The 14,900-nt window shown below is 47.3% G+C and overlaps 1 protein-coding gene across 1 annotated transcript in view; it reads left to right on the forward strand.

The window, feature by feature from the left end:
• The window catches only part of HAUS5 (HAUS augmin like complex subunit 5), a 1,223,310-nt gene that overhangs the window by 681,210 nt on the left and 527,200 nt on the right, over positions 1–14,900 (forward strand). The window lies entirely within an intron of this gene.

Below are 14,900 nucleotides of genomic sequence, written 5' to 3' on the forward strand. Positions count from 1 at the left end.
CCCGAACGATGGATAGGTACGGGAAGCGTATCTTCTCTTCAGTGGCTTTTACACTCCAATCGCTGAACTATCTATCACATTTTACGAGACTTCAGAGAGATCTCCTAAAGGAGTTAAGAGATACTCTTCAGGGTACCTCTACTGAAGCAGTCCCATCTACAGTGTCTACTCAGTTGGCTACTCTGACATCCATTGTTAACTCCTCCATGTGGCTGATCTCGTAGGCAGCTGATGGTGCAAGTAGGACGGCGGGTTCAGGAGTCTTCTTAAGGAGACATTCCTGGATGCGTCTATGCAACTTTGCTGAGCCTTTCAAGTCTACATTCACTTATGCCTCCGTGGACGGATCCTCTCTTTTTGAACCCAAGGTGAAAGATACCCTCACCGGGTGTGAGCAGGAAGGAAAGACTCTCTCTGCCATGGGACGTTTTTCCATTCCTTCTAGACCTTACCCTATAGGTCAGAAGAGTGTTAGATTGTGGTTCAAGAAATCAGAGACCTTTCCAGGATACACAGGGTGATTCCTCCTTCAGAGGCAGGGGAGGAGGAACTAATGGTAGACGTCGCCCTAGAGGCAGGGGAGGCCCATAAAGTCAGGGAGGTAGCAATTTCTTTCGTGACCGTCCCTATCAGCGTTCCTGATGTGGAACCCGACTGTGCATCTCTGGAGCCGGTCGGCGGTCGCCTGTCCTTGTACCCAGAAGCCTGGCTAAATCACACTCGGGACAAGTGGGTACAAGACATTATTACCAGAGGTTACTCTATACCCTTTTCCCTTCCACCACGCCCTCCCAAAAGGATCCCTGATGTACCACCCAATCACAGGGATCAAGCAGTTATAGAGATAGAAAAGCTGCTATTAAAAAGAGTCATCCAAAAGGTCCCAGTAGACCAGACAGGATTCAGAACATACTCCAGGTTCTTTTTAGTTCCAAAAAGAACAGGAGACTGGAGACCCATCTTAGACCTCAGCAGGTTAAACGAGTATGTAAAGAAGTTCAAGTTCCAAATGGTCACTCTACAATCCATACTCCCTCTGTTAGGGAAAGACAGCTGGATGTGCTCAGTAGATCTCCAGGATGCCTACTACCACATGATGGACAAAGCATCAAGGGGTTACCTGCGCCTCCGGCTGGGAGCCAGTCATTACCAGTTTCGGATGCTGCCCTTTGGTCTCACCACAGCCCCCCGGGTGTTCACCAAATGCATGGCAGTAGTGACGGCTCATTTGAGGCGTCACAGAATCCAAGTCTTCATATCAGGACGATTCGCTTCTGACCGCCACCACTAGGCATCGTCTAGTTCAGTCCAGAGATTACACAATCAAGCTCTGTTCCCAGTTGGGAATCTCTATAAACTGGGAAAAATCCTCAACTTTGCTCACTCAATCTATAACCTTTATTGGCGCAAACATAGACACGGTTTCTATGATAGCCAGACTACCTACAAACAGAATACAGAATCTTGCACAGCAAAATTACAGGATACTTCCTCTTCGAACAGTCAAAGTGAAGGTGGTGTTGCAGCTTCTTGGAACATTGGCTTCGACCATAACCTTGGTACCATTAGCAATACTACATATGAGGATACTCCAATGGCTCCTGTCATCCCAGTGGTCCTTTCAGCAGTTGCCTCTGTATCACCAGATACTGATCACAGATTCATGAAAAAAGGATCTCTGCTGGTGGATTCAGCCAGGTCATCTTACCACAGGGACTCCATTTGTACCGCACCAACCCGTTGCCACTGTGACCACAGATGCCTCCCAGATAGGGGGGGGGTATTGTCTAGGCAGCACTGTCCAAGACACATGGCAAGATCAAGAGGCTCAACTGCATATCAATGTCCTAGAGATGAGAGCGGTGCTTCTAGCTTTGCAAGCACTTCACGACTTTCTCCCAATAGGGGCGATAGCTATCCAGACAGACATGTCGGTGGTTTGGTGTCTAAACAAACAAGGGGTAACCAGATCATATCCTTTATATCGAGAGGCCCTGCGAGTTTGGAACTGGCCGATTTCTTCCCAATGCTTTCTCATTGCAACGCACATCCTGGGGACATCCAACGTGATAGCGGACAAGCTAAGCAGAGCAATATTGTTACCTCACGAATGGTCTTTGAACCAGAAAGTAGTCCGTCTGATCTTCCACAAGTGGGGACAACCCTGCTGTGATCTCTTTGCCAGCCCCATCAACACCAAATGCAGCACCTATTTCTCCCTCATCCCCCCTCCTGGAGAGTCTCCAAGAGATGCACTCGTCCACGATTGGCCCCCGGGACTCCTTTATGCTTTTTCTCCTTTTCCACTCATTCCCAAGGTCATACAGAAAGCAATGCTGTTGGGAAGCAAAATGATCCTCATCACCCCTTACTGGCCTTGTCAGATTTGGTTCCCTTTTCTCGAGCCTCACCTGTTAGACAATCCATGGACTCTGGACCCAGTGCCAGACATCTTGACACACATCAGGGTCTCTTCACCCCAGTCTCCACACTCTCAAACTGACAGCATGGCTGCTCCAGTTCCGGCTTCATGATCTTTCACCAGCTGTAACCCATATTATTACCTCTTCTCACAAGCCTTCGACTAGAATATTGTACCACTTTAAATGGAAGAGATTTTCTATATGGGCACGTAACAGAGAAGTTGATAGATTTACAGCACCCATTACTATTGTTTTAGAGTTCCTATCAGAACTCTTTCACCAGGGTTCAGCAGCTGCTACACTCCGAGTTCAGCTAGCAGCAATATCCAATTTTCATGTGGGGATTAATGATTCCAGTCTTATGTGTCACAAACTGTGCATATCCTTTCTTAAGGGGTTCCATGATGTTAAGACCTCCTGTCCAAGACCCCATTCCTCTCTGGGATCTGAATCTAGTCCTTTCTAGACTTACTTTGCCACCCTTTGAACCAGCCCATAGTTGTCAGTTGAAATTCCTGTCTTGGAAGACTCTTTTTCTGGTAGCAATAACCTCAGCCAGACGAGTTTCTGAACTACAAGCCCTATCAGTCAAACCTCCATATTTAATTTTTCACAAAGATAGGGTTTCTCTCTGGACCAATCCTTCCTTTATCCCTAAAGTCTGTTCTCATTTTCACTTAAACCAAACAATCGAATTGCCAGTGTTCTTCCCTAATCACACCAATAAAGCAAGAGTATAGATTTCATCAATTAGATGTGCATAGGCAACTGCGTTTCTATATGCACAGAACCAAAGGATTTAGAAAATCAGAACAGCTATTTGTTTCTTTTGCTGAGACGAGAATAGGCGTGCCAGTTTCTAAGGTCACACTATCGAACTGGATCTCTAATTGTATTTCTTTCATTTACACTTCTCAGGGAAAGGAGTTACCCATTAATGTCAAAGCGCCTTTCACCAGGTCTTTTTCTAATTCTGCTGCCTTTCAAGCCAGGATGCCTATTGATAATATATGTGCAGCAGCAACATGGGCTACCCCTCATACCTTCATTTCCCATTATAAATTGGATTTAACTTCCAGGGGTAGAACCTCGTTTGGTAGAACCTCGTTTGGTTTCACGGTACTCAGGAGTATTTTCCAGTGAGCCACCCATTCAAAATGCTAGGGACGCTGTCCCACACTTAATAACGGAGGCGAGATAGGACTACATAACTTAAAGAAGTTATGTACTCGCCATAACGTTCCATGTATGTAGTCCATCTCACCGAACATTATTACAAACCCACCCACCAGCCCCCTTCCTAGAGGATCTGGAAACAGTTTTTTTCTTTTTCTAAAGTGGTTTTTACCATAAAGGGCGCCTTTAGTACACTTTAGTCTTCCGGACCTTTGTCCTTTCCTATCTTATCCTGATAGACTAGTAGCAAACAAGATCTGGGGAATGTGCTCATGCACCATGGGATACCTCCTAGCCACGAGCCAGTCAGAAGTTTTCAGGCTTTCTAAAAGCAGCCGAGGATCGGTTCCGAACCCACACGTAATAATGTTCAGCAAGATGGACTACATACATGGAACGTTATGGTGAGTACATAACTTCTTTTTTATATCATAAGCAGAGAAAAGTGGCATGGGCTAAGATGGTGGTTCTCATACATGTGGGTAACAAGAGTTCTTACTCGAATACAGAGCAAAGAAGCGTAAGAACACTGAACTCACAGTCGATGTCTTTTTTTGGGTGGTGTTTGATTATACTGTCTTAAATAATGTAGACTTCAGACTTAAAAAAAAAAAAAAACAACTCTACATAATTAAACTGCAACCCATGTGAATATGTTCAAATTGTACATAATCAATTATTCTACTCTCCAACAAATGTAAAGCATATTCTTTGTGGAAATGTTGAACCTGTGTAAATAGTATTAATTTTTGTTTTTGCTGTCTTTGTTGAGATAGCGTAGATGAAATAGTGGGTGTGCTGTCTTTTGTGCCATGTTATATATTGCAGAAAAGCAAAATATTTGTATGTCACCGCTGTGGTGATAATGCTGATGTGATGAAATGCATGCATTGTCATGTGAATTTGCAACCATAATCTAAGTATATGTCATTATGATAATGCTGATATAACAGGATTTGTGCTACAGAAAGTGAATGTTGTAATGAAATACGCTCTGCAGAAAACTAATTTTGCATCTGTAACTGAAATATGCGATCTGAAGTAGTTAACTTAATTTGATCATGAACCTGTGGGCTATCTGATCCGACCTGGATCCGAGCCGGCAGCTTTCCAAGCTAGAGATTCGAGCTCCAAGCTCCACCCCTTACACATAATACCCTGCTACCTCCTTCCAATCCTCAGATCTCGTTTGCTGCGGCTTGGTCAAGCACGAGTTTTTCGAGCTCCTAGCGTTTAGGCGATTTGTAAGTGTTTTTTTTTTTGTGAAAATCTTTCTTAGTTTTTTGGTGTGTGTGGTTAGTTTAATTTCTTAGTTTAAACCCCTGAGATTTACCATTCCCTCGTAGTTTAAAGCCTAGTATGCCCCCCCTTTTCCTTTAGGTGTTTGTGTGGGCGCGTGTGTGTTTTCTTGTTTAGAAATCATGGCTGAGGCCCCAAAGGCCATCTTTTCTAAGTGCACTGAGTGTGGCCATAAGCTTTCCCCAGCGGATGGCCACACTCGGTGCGTCCTCTGCCTGGGGGTACCACATTTGACCTCGGGCTGCCAAATTTGCGCAGCCTTTAACCCCCGGGCCCTGAGGGATAGGAGGAATAAGCTGATTCTGGCGGGTCTCCTACCCATGGAGTCGGCTTCTTCCTCCTTTCCCTCGGTGGCTACAGCCGCGGCTGCGGCTGCTCACCCTGCTGTCCCCTCTCCCCTGGCTGTGACTCACCTCCCTCTTCTTCCCAAGGAGAGAGGGATTCTAAAAAAGAAGAGAGAGAGAGACGGCGAGAAAGAGAGAGAAGGAGAAAGAGAGGCACAGGAGCCACAAGCGGCGGGCCGACTCAGCCCCCTCGGCCCTGCCTGCCAAGCTGCTCTCCTCACCCCAGAAGGTCTCCGGGGCTTCCTATTCTTGGTTCCGTTCTCCACGCTTCTCACCAGAGCTGGAGGAGGAGGCCTGACCATCTTCAAGGTCGTCGCGGCAGCCTCCTCTAGGTCGACCCATAGCCTCTCCAACGCTGATATGGACTGGATGATGTGTCGTTTTCTCCAAACCCAACAGCAGATGGGAGTGCTGCTGCCTCCCCCCCTCCGGGGGGGAGTTGAGCCCCACTTTTTGCCCCAATAGCTCCTTCTCTGATCCACTATCGGGTTTCGGAGCCTTCGGATCCGAGGAGTCTCGGAGTCAGGGAGTCTGCGCTGATGCTTATCGTTACGTCGAAGCTGACCATGCCCTCTAGTTTGTCGGATCCTTTTTCGGATCCGAGCTCTCGGGGCTGAGAGCCGTGCGTCGGATCCGAGGGGTCCAGTGTGTCTTCGTCTCTGTTTTGGTCGGAGCACACATGTTCATCGTGCATACTGCTGCAGTAATCACATATGGGTTCTCTGCCGTCAGGCGGGTCCTCGGTCGGCCGAATTCCAAAGTCTAGATCCGGCGTCAGTTGTTGCGCTTTCTTTCCTGACGTCAGAGCGACGGGGGTATATAAGACACAGCCGACGCCATATTCTCCAGTCTTTTTTGCCGCGCGGTGCCCAAAGCAGAAGCAGTTCGCAAGTGCCGGTCGGCCAGCTCCTGAATTTATGAAAAATTGGAAACCAAAGTCTTCTTTAAAGCCAAGTACCCCATTGGGGAAACTTTTCTTGCCTCAGACCGATGTCAGACAAAGTTAACAATTGTATTTCTTGTGGGAAGCAAATACCGCATAAGGATTTCCATTCCCTCTGCATACCTTGTTTAGGCCCAGACCACGACGTCTCGGGCTGTCGCTTTTGCGCTACTTTCAATAAACGCACTATTAAGCGTCGGGCGGAGTTCGCCCAACATTATTTTGGTAAAGCCTTTGATCATAAAATGTCGTCGGAGACTCCGACTACCGGTTTGTCCAAAAAACGCAAGGACAAGGGCCGACACGCGAGGTCCGCGGTCTCCACCGACACCACGCCAAAACCGGCTGCACGTGGTCCGGTTCTCAGTGAGATGCCTATGCAGTCCCTGACTACCGACGACACTTCCTTGGCGGTGTCTTCTGTAACCGAGACCGCAGGTACCTCGGCCCTTACTCAGACTACAACCACCGAAGCCACTATGAGTGTAGAGCCTCCTAATGTGGACAGGTCCACTTCCACCCAGGGTGTCTTTAGACCCTCATCTTCCTTTTCCATTAAGGCCTTTACTAAGTCCAAATCAGCCATGCATCCCAAGAGGCCTGTTGCTCAGGGCCCATCCCCAGGCCCCATGCCTAAAAAGCAGATGCTTAAAATGGCTGAGGATTTAATTACTCTTATCAGGGGTTCCCAACCCCCTCCAGACAAGAGACCCAGAGTGGAGGAAGATTCTCCCTCTTCTGAACAGGGCTCCATTTTCTCAGAACATTCTGATGTAGAGGAACACTCGTACTCCCCTTATGAAGATTCTGATGCAGAACAGTCCATTCCTTCTGTATCTCCCCCAGAGGATTTTTCTTTTGGGGAAACCTTGCACACCTTGAGGGTACACTTCCATTGGGAAGGCCAAGACTTTTCTGATTCCAAGAAAAGGCTTAGGGAATTTCTTTTGTTACCTCAACACAGACCTCTGGCTATACCTCATGTCTTGGACATACTTGATGTTTACTCGGAGGCTTGTCTTAATCTGGATTCCCTGCCTCCTGCCCCAGTCAAACCTGATAGGTACTACAGAGTTCCTAACTCTCACCAATTTCTTTTCAAAAGCCATAATGCTGACCCTGAAACCATTTCTCAAGGCGCCAATGAAATGAAGGCCTCTACTGCCAAGAATCCACTACCTTCCGAAAGAGAATCTAGATCCTTAGAAAGGTGGGGAAAAAAGGTATACACCTCGGCCACCCTAGCCATGAGGGCCTTAAATTGTCAGTTCCATATGCTTAAATATCAGCAGTTTCTGTTATCACAATTAAGAAATAAAATGCCTCAACCTGAACAACCAGATTTGAAGGAATTGCAGGATATGATGCATAGTGCAGAACAAGTGGGTAAACACACCTTACAATGTGGCTATGATGCCTTAGAGGCCTCAAGTAGAGCTGCTGTTACAGGATCAGTCATTCGTAGACATGCCTGGCTTAGGGAACAAAGCTTGCCTGATCATGTTAAAGCTAAACTACTAGATGCTCCTTTACAAAAGGATGTACTATTTGGTACTAATGCTGAGGAGATACTCCGGAAAATGGAAGAAAAAGCTAAATCTATGCAAACTGTCAAGGCTTTTCTACAGGTACAACCACCTAGTTTTAGCAGAAATTGGCCTTCTAAAAACTGGTCCTTTCCAGCCACGGACAAGCCCCAAAGAGGTAGATACAGGCACACAAGGGGCAGAGGACAATCTCAAGGATCATATAGAGGCAGACAATGGCAAACTCCAGCACCAAGAGGTGGCGAAGACAGTGCACAACAATACAGAAAACAAACCCAATGACTTCCTCCTTTTCATGCCAAGCAAGTCTCAGCTGGCAGCTCCCTTGGGAGGAAAGCTGGCATTATTTACAAGAAATTGGCATATTATCACAAGAGGTACCTACTCACGAACAAGGTCAAGGTTTTTATTCCAGACTATTTCTGGTACCAAGGAAAGGAACCGACTGGAGACCCATTTTGGACTTATCCATCCTAAATACATTTCTACTCGTACCAAAATTCAAGATGCTCACATTACAGCAGCTTCTTTCCATGCTGGGCAAGGAGTTTTGGCTGGTAACATTGGATCTCAAGGAGGCATACCTGCATGTCCCAATCAGACAAAGCTGCAGAAGATACCTCAGATTTCTTGCAGGTTCAATCCACTATCAATTCTCTGCATTGCCCTTTGGCTTATCTACTGCTCCCAGAGTATTCACGAAATGCCTGGCATCAGTAATTGCATACTGCAGACTTCAAGGGATACAAATTTACCCTTATTTGGACGACTGCCTGATCCAAGCGGACAGCAAGCACATACTTCTGGAACATCTGGCTTATGCAACACGGTTACTGAATTCTCTGGGATACACGATCAACAAAGAGAAATCCAGGCTAACACCATCTCAGAAAATAACTTTCCTTGGTGCCAACTTGGACACAAACACCCAGATGGCCTACCTTACGCCAGAAAAACAGGGGCAACTAACTCAGTACTTCAAAATACTAGCAAATTGTACCAGGCTTACTGCAAGGAAAATCCTGCAGGCTCTGGGCTTCATGGCATCTTGCATTCTTTTAATCCCATGTGCAAAGTTGCATATGAGAAAACTTCAGTGGTACCTAAAAAACCTATGGTCTCAACACAGCCACAATTTGGAAACAATAATACCAATAATTCCATGTTTGCAAAAGGAATTTCTATGGTGGGCCCAAGCATGTCAAACAAACACAGGTCTCCCATTCTGCAAGCCTCAAGCAAATCAAGTCATCACAACAGACGCCTCAGATTACGCCTGGGGGGCGCACATGACAGGCAGGTGCATTCAGGGCAAATGGTTCCAAAAGGAAAAGCACCTTCACATCAATCAAAAAGAAATGCTAGCAGTGATAAATGCAATTACAGCATTCAAGGACCTCCTGCATCCAGGACAATTATTGATAAGAACAGACAACACCACAGTAATGTGGTACATAAACAAACAAGGAGGAACACATTCATACCCCCTGTGCAGACTAGCCATGACACTTTGGAACTTGGCTCTGGAATGGCAAATCAAACTTCAAGCACAGTACTTGCCAGGTTTGGAAAACACACTGGCAGACAATCTAAGCAGAAATATGACAGACCTGCACGAATGGAAGTTGCATCCTCAGGTGTTTACAAAGATAATCCAAACCTGGGGGAGGCCAGACATAGATCTATTCGCCTCCCACAGGAATCAATTGGAAAAGTTTTGTTCAAGGACCTTTCATCCAAAGGCCTGGAGAATAGACGCCCTTTCATTCAGTTGGACAGCATGGACAGTGTACGCTTTCCCACCTCTGCCTCTTCTGCCCAAGGTGCTCTTGAAAGCAAGAGCAGACAGACCGAAGATGATACTGATTGCTCCAGACTGGCCAAGACAGCACTGGTACCCACTCCTGAGGAGCCTAACACATACTCCTCCCTGGCCTCTACCTCTAATGCCTCTTCTGCTGACTCAGCACAGCTACAAAACTCTTCACAGTCAGCTGAAAACACTCAATCTCACTGCATGGAAAATTCCTTAACACCACAACAGACCCTACTCCCCAAAGAGGTGCAGGACGTCATTCTGGAGGCCAGAAGGCCATCTACTAGAAAGGCTTATTCCGCAAAATGGAAACGGTTTTGCTCTTGGAATGAGAAAAAAGGCCAGGACCCTAGAAAACTGAATTTGCCTCAGGTATTACAGTATCTAGCTGAGCTGCTGAACAGTGGACTTTCATTTTCCTCCATAAAAATCCATGCCTCAGCCATTTCTGCAGAATTCAACATGGATCCACCGTTATTCTCTCACTCACTTTTAAGACAGTTCCTAAGAGGGGCTAAAAATATAAGACCACCAAGGAAACAACCAGTGCCAGCCTGGGATCTTAATTACATTTTAGAAAAATTAACATTGCCTCCCTTTGAACCAGCTGCCTCAACAGATTTGCAATATTTGTCCTGGAAAACAGCTTTCCTTCTGGCCATTACCTCAGCTCGTAGGGTTTCGGAACTACAAGCCCTCATGGCTGTGCAGCCCTTTCTCATCTTCCATCAGGACAGGGTTTCCCTTCGAACCAACCCGTCTTTTATGCCTAAAGTGGTATCCAGGGTAGCTTTAAATCAAGCCATACACTTACCTACCTTTTACCCCAATCCTCAAAACAAAGGGGAAAGGCTGCTACATTCCTTAGACATCCATAGACAGCTATGTTATTATTTGGACAGAACAAAGCCTTTCAGGAAATCAGAACAACTTTTTGTGTCCTATGCTGTGGGAGCTCAAGGGAAGCCTGTTACCAAACAGACAATTTCAAAATGGATAGGCCACTGCATACGATTTTGTTACTCCTATCATGGGAAATCTGTCCCTACAGGCATCAGATCACACTCCACCAGGGCCACAGCTACCTCTACAGCTTTCCTCAAAGGAGTTCCTACCAAAGATATTTTGGAGGCAGCCACTTGGAGTTCTGTGCATACCTTCACAAAACACTACCACCTGCCTTTATATTCCAAAACTAGAGCAGGCTTTGCCACTGCTGTGTGGCAGGGCATTCTGGCTCATCCCAGTTCCACCTAGTGCCTACCACCCTGTGCGTAGCTTTGGGATTCTACCCATATGTGATTACTGCAGCTGTATGTACGATGAACATAGTACAGTTTTGTACCTACCATAAATGTAGATGTTCGAGTGCTAATACAGCTGCAGTACAGGTTTCCCTCCCTCCTTCCCCTCTTGGTAAAGGATTAGTGGCTAACACCTCCTCATACAACCTAATTTGGGTTATCCTCCTATGGTGTATTTGCTTGCAACTACTGTTTTTTGATTACATTGCATTGCTTGAATATATTTATAAATATATAATTTATGTATTGCCTTCCTTCTGGGGGCACCTGACATCTGGGGCAAGAAAAGACTGAAGAATATGGCGTTGGCTGTGTCTTATATACCCCTGTCGCTCTGACGTCAGGAAAGAAAGCGACAACAACCGACGCCGGACCTAGACTTTGGAATTCGGCCGACCGAGGACCCGCCTGACTGCAGAGAACCCATATGTGATTACTGCAGCTGTATTAGCACTCGAACATCTACATTTATGGTAGGTACAAAACTGTACTTTCCCTCTCAGGTCCGAGGGCTTCGGCTCCGACGCCGATCCCTGTGCTGGATCCGGGGGTGTTAACCACGGAGCCCAGAGAGATTGGTTCACCCTCTGCTTTCGACGTGGTGGAGAGGGTTCTCGAGAGAGGTTTGAGACCCCCTGCTCTTTCTTCGGATTATGCCCCCACTCCCTTGCAGCTGGGCTTGTCTTCCATCGTCCAGTCCCAGGGACAGCCTGCGTTGATGTCCCAGCCCGTTCCACTGGCGGAGCACGACCCTGTTGGTGAGCCCTCCTCGGACAGTCCCACTGAGGAGGTTCCTCACAAACGTAAGTGTAAGAGGAGGCACTTGGACTCCCCTGAGTCCCTCACGGAGGACACCGATTTGGAGGAAGGGGAAGGTTCCCCCAGGTCACCCCCCCCCCCCCGAGGACGTCTCCTTTGGAGACATTATGGAAATGCTTTGCCTAAAGGGGGGGGGGGTGGTCAGCCCAGAAACCTTCCTCGGACGATTCGGTATTCCTGGAGGCGTTCGACGCAGGCCTGTCTGCCTCTTGGGTGTCCCCTCTGGCTGACCCTCCTGGTTGACCTCATCACTACCAGGGCATGGAAGGAACTGGACACTGTAGAGCCAATCCCCAGGAGGCCAGAGAGGATTCTTAATCCCCCTGTGGATAGGACGGCTTGGAGTAAGGGTTCCCCAGTAGATGCCATGGTGGTGGTGGCAGCCACCAAGAAGGAACTTGCCCAGGATAGTTCCTCGGTCCATCCCCCTGATAAGGAGTCTCGGACGATATCGTATCGGGAAGTGGATGTTTGCTTCAGCTGCCTTTTCCATAAGGGCGCTGAGTTATTTGGCCCATGTAATTAGACTTCAGCGGGACCTGGTGAAAGAATACGCTGAGTCTCCCCCTGAGTCCATGTCGGCCAAGGACAAATGGACTTTCTCGGCTCGCATGGCCACTCTGAAATCTGTTTCAAATACGTCTATGCGGCTACTTTCCCATGCCACGGAGGGCACCGCTAGAGCCAGCAGGTCCGGCATCGCCTTAAGGCGTCACTTCTGGCTCCGGCTTTGTGACTTTGCAGAACCTTTCAAGGTGTCCTTCGTGAACACACCCTTCAGTTCTACCCTGTTCGGGAAGACCGTCCGCGACACATTGGTTCAGAGCGAGAAAGACTGGAAGACGCTGTCTGCCATCGGAATCAGCTTCTCGGCTCCTCAAAGGTCCTTTTCCAGGAACCAGAGAGGACAAAAGAAGATGTGGTTCCGGAAGTCTCAGCAGTCCCGTTATGCTCCGGACCCTTTGTCCTTCAGAAGCAGAGGGGAACAAGGTGGATGCCGGCCCAGAGGCAGAGTGGGGCCAAAAAATTTTGGGTCACGGGAACTTTTTTCTGACTGATCCATGCAGCAGCCCTGAGGGGTTGCCCGACTGCTCCTCTCTGGAGGCAGTGGGGGGGGGGGCGTTTTTCATAGCACCTGGCCCAGTGGGAGTCCATCACAACAGATCGCTGGGTGCTTTGAATAATATCCAGAGGTTACTCAATCCCTTTCATAAACCTGCCCCCTCAGTCGAGGCGCCTCCCCGATGTACCACCCAGTCAGAGGGAGGCTGCAGCTTTAGAGGTAAAAAAAGCTGCTAGAAAAAAGAGCCATCCAGCACATCCCCCCAAGCCAATCCGGGTTAGGCAATTACTCCAGGTTCTTTTTGGTACCAAAGAAGATGGGGGACTTAAGGCCGATCCTCGACCTTTCAACAATGAACCTCTTTATTGCCAAGGAGAAATTCCGGATGGTCACTCTTCAATCCATTCTGCCCCTTCTGCAGGAGATGGACTGGATGTGCTTCATAGACCTCAAGGATGCGTACATTCTCATGGACAGGCAATCCAGGAGGTTCCTCCGCTTTTGGCTAGGGGCCAGTCATTACCAGTTCAGGGTCCTACCCTTCGACCTCACCACAGCCCCCAGGGTGTTCACCAAGTTCATGGCAGTTGTAGCAGCCCTCCTGAGACTTCAGGGAATACAGGTTTTTCCTTACCTAGATGCCTGGCTCCTTACCGCCCCCACCAGGCATCTACTCTGCTTAGCCAGGGATTGCTTCCTACTTCTAGCGTCCCAGTTGGGGATCACCATAAACTTCAAGAAGTCATCCCTTCAACCAGTTCAAGTCTTGGAGTTCATAGAGGCCAGAATAGACACACTTCAGACCAAGGCCTTCTTGACATCAGACAGACTTCTCAGTTTGACCTTACACGTTTTAGCCCTTCTTCAGTCACCTGCCCCACCAGCTGAGTTAGTCCTGAGAGCTTTAGGGTCCATGGCACCAGCAATCAGTCTCGGGCCCTTAGCTCGCTTGCACATGAGGGTTCTCCAGTGGACTTTGCAGGTTCAGTGGTCCATCCTTCACCACCCGTTGGACTTGCCGATTCCTCTCAGCAGAGTTTGCAGAAATTCCCTCATGTGGTGGCTCCAATCTCGAGAGCTTCAGGAAGTACGACTGTTTGTTATGCCGCAACCCCAAGCCATGGTGACCACGGACGCTTCTTGCCTTGGGGGGGGGGGATTACGTGGGCAGAACTGTCCAAGGTACGTGGACTTAGACAGAGACCATTCTGAATATCAGTGTTTTGGAGATGAGGGCGGTGCTTCTAGCATTGCAAGCCCTTCATGCCTTTCTCCCTCCAGGGACTATTGCAATTCAGTAAGACAAAATGTCAGTGGTCAGTGTAATGAAATACGCTCTGCAGAAAACTAATTTTGCATCTCTAACTGAAATATGCATTCACTGTGACCAAAGTAACTGAATTATGGGAAACTATCACTGAAATTTAGCAGGGGTTGAGGTTTGCCATAATGGTTAAGCTGTTTACCTCACAGTCAAGAAGGTGCAAGGTTTGATTCTCACTTTTGGGCAAATTGTCTAGGCTTAAAATGGCCCACAAGGGCAGCTAGCGCACAGAACAATAGGTTAGGGGAGTTGCCTAAATTAATGAAGTGCTGTGGAAAATGTGAACGTTGTTGTTGTACTAGTACTGCACAGCATGCAGACTACATGGGTTCCACCACAGTGCAGATTATACATGGAATGAGGTGAAAAGTGAACTATTGAACATGCTAAGATATGCAAGTGTAAAAGAAAATGCTAGCTCAGCTACTACCTGTGCCCTATTTAAGCAGTGGTATCCTGGGGAGGAATACTAAAAATGACAACTGTCCTGAGTTTTTAGGACAAAATATAGTTGCTAAATTTCCGTTAATTGCATTTGACAATTATTTTGTATTTCAAACACCTGAGCATTACACAAAACAGCACACATAACTCAAATTCAAGAATGATTCATGTTTATTTTGTTAAAAAATGAAGTGCAGTCTTTTACAGTTGTTGTGGGTGTGGTTCATCCTCAGTGTCATACTTCCATAAAACATACCACTTTGGGCATTTGAAAATCCCTAGCTAGAAATTAATTGGTAGTTTGTGAACATTGAGCTGGCTAGTAGTGAGGAAGAGCAGCAACTTGGGAAGTACTTGGCAATGTGATAATGAGAAATGAGCTTCTTTTTTGTTCTCTC

The sequence above is a fragment of the Protopterus annectens genome, chromosome 8.part0, assembly GCF_019279795.1.
Source record: "Protopterus annectens isolate FY-2018-M chromosome 8.part0, PAN1.0, whole genome shotgun sequence".
Classification (NCBI taxonomy): domain Eukaryota; kingdom Metazoa; phylum Chordata; order Ceratodontiformes; family Protopteridae; genus Protopterus; species Protopterus annectens.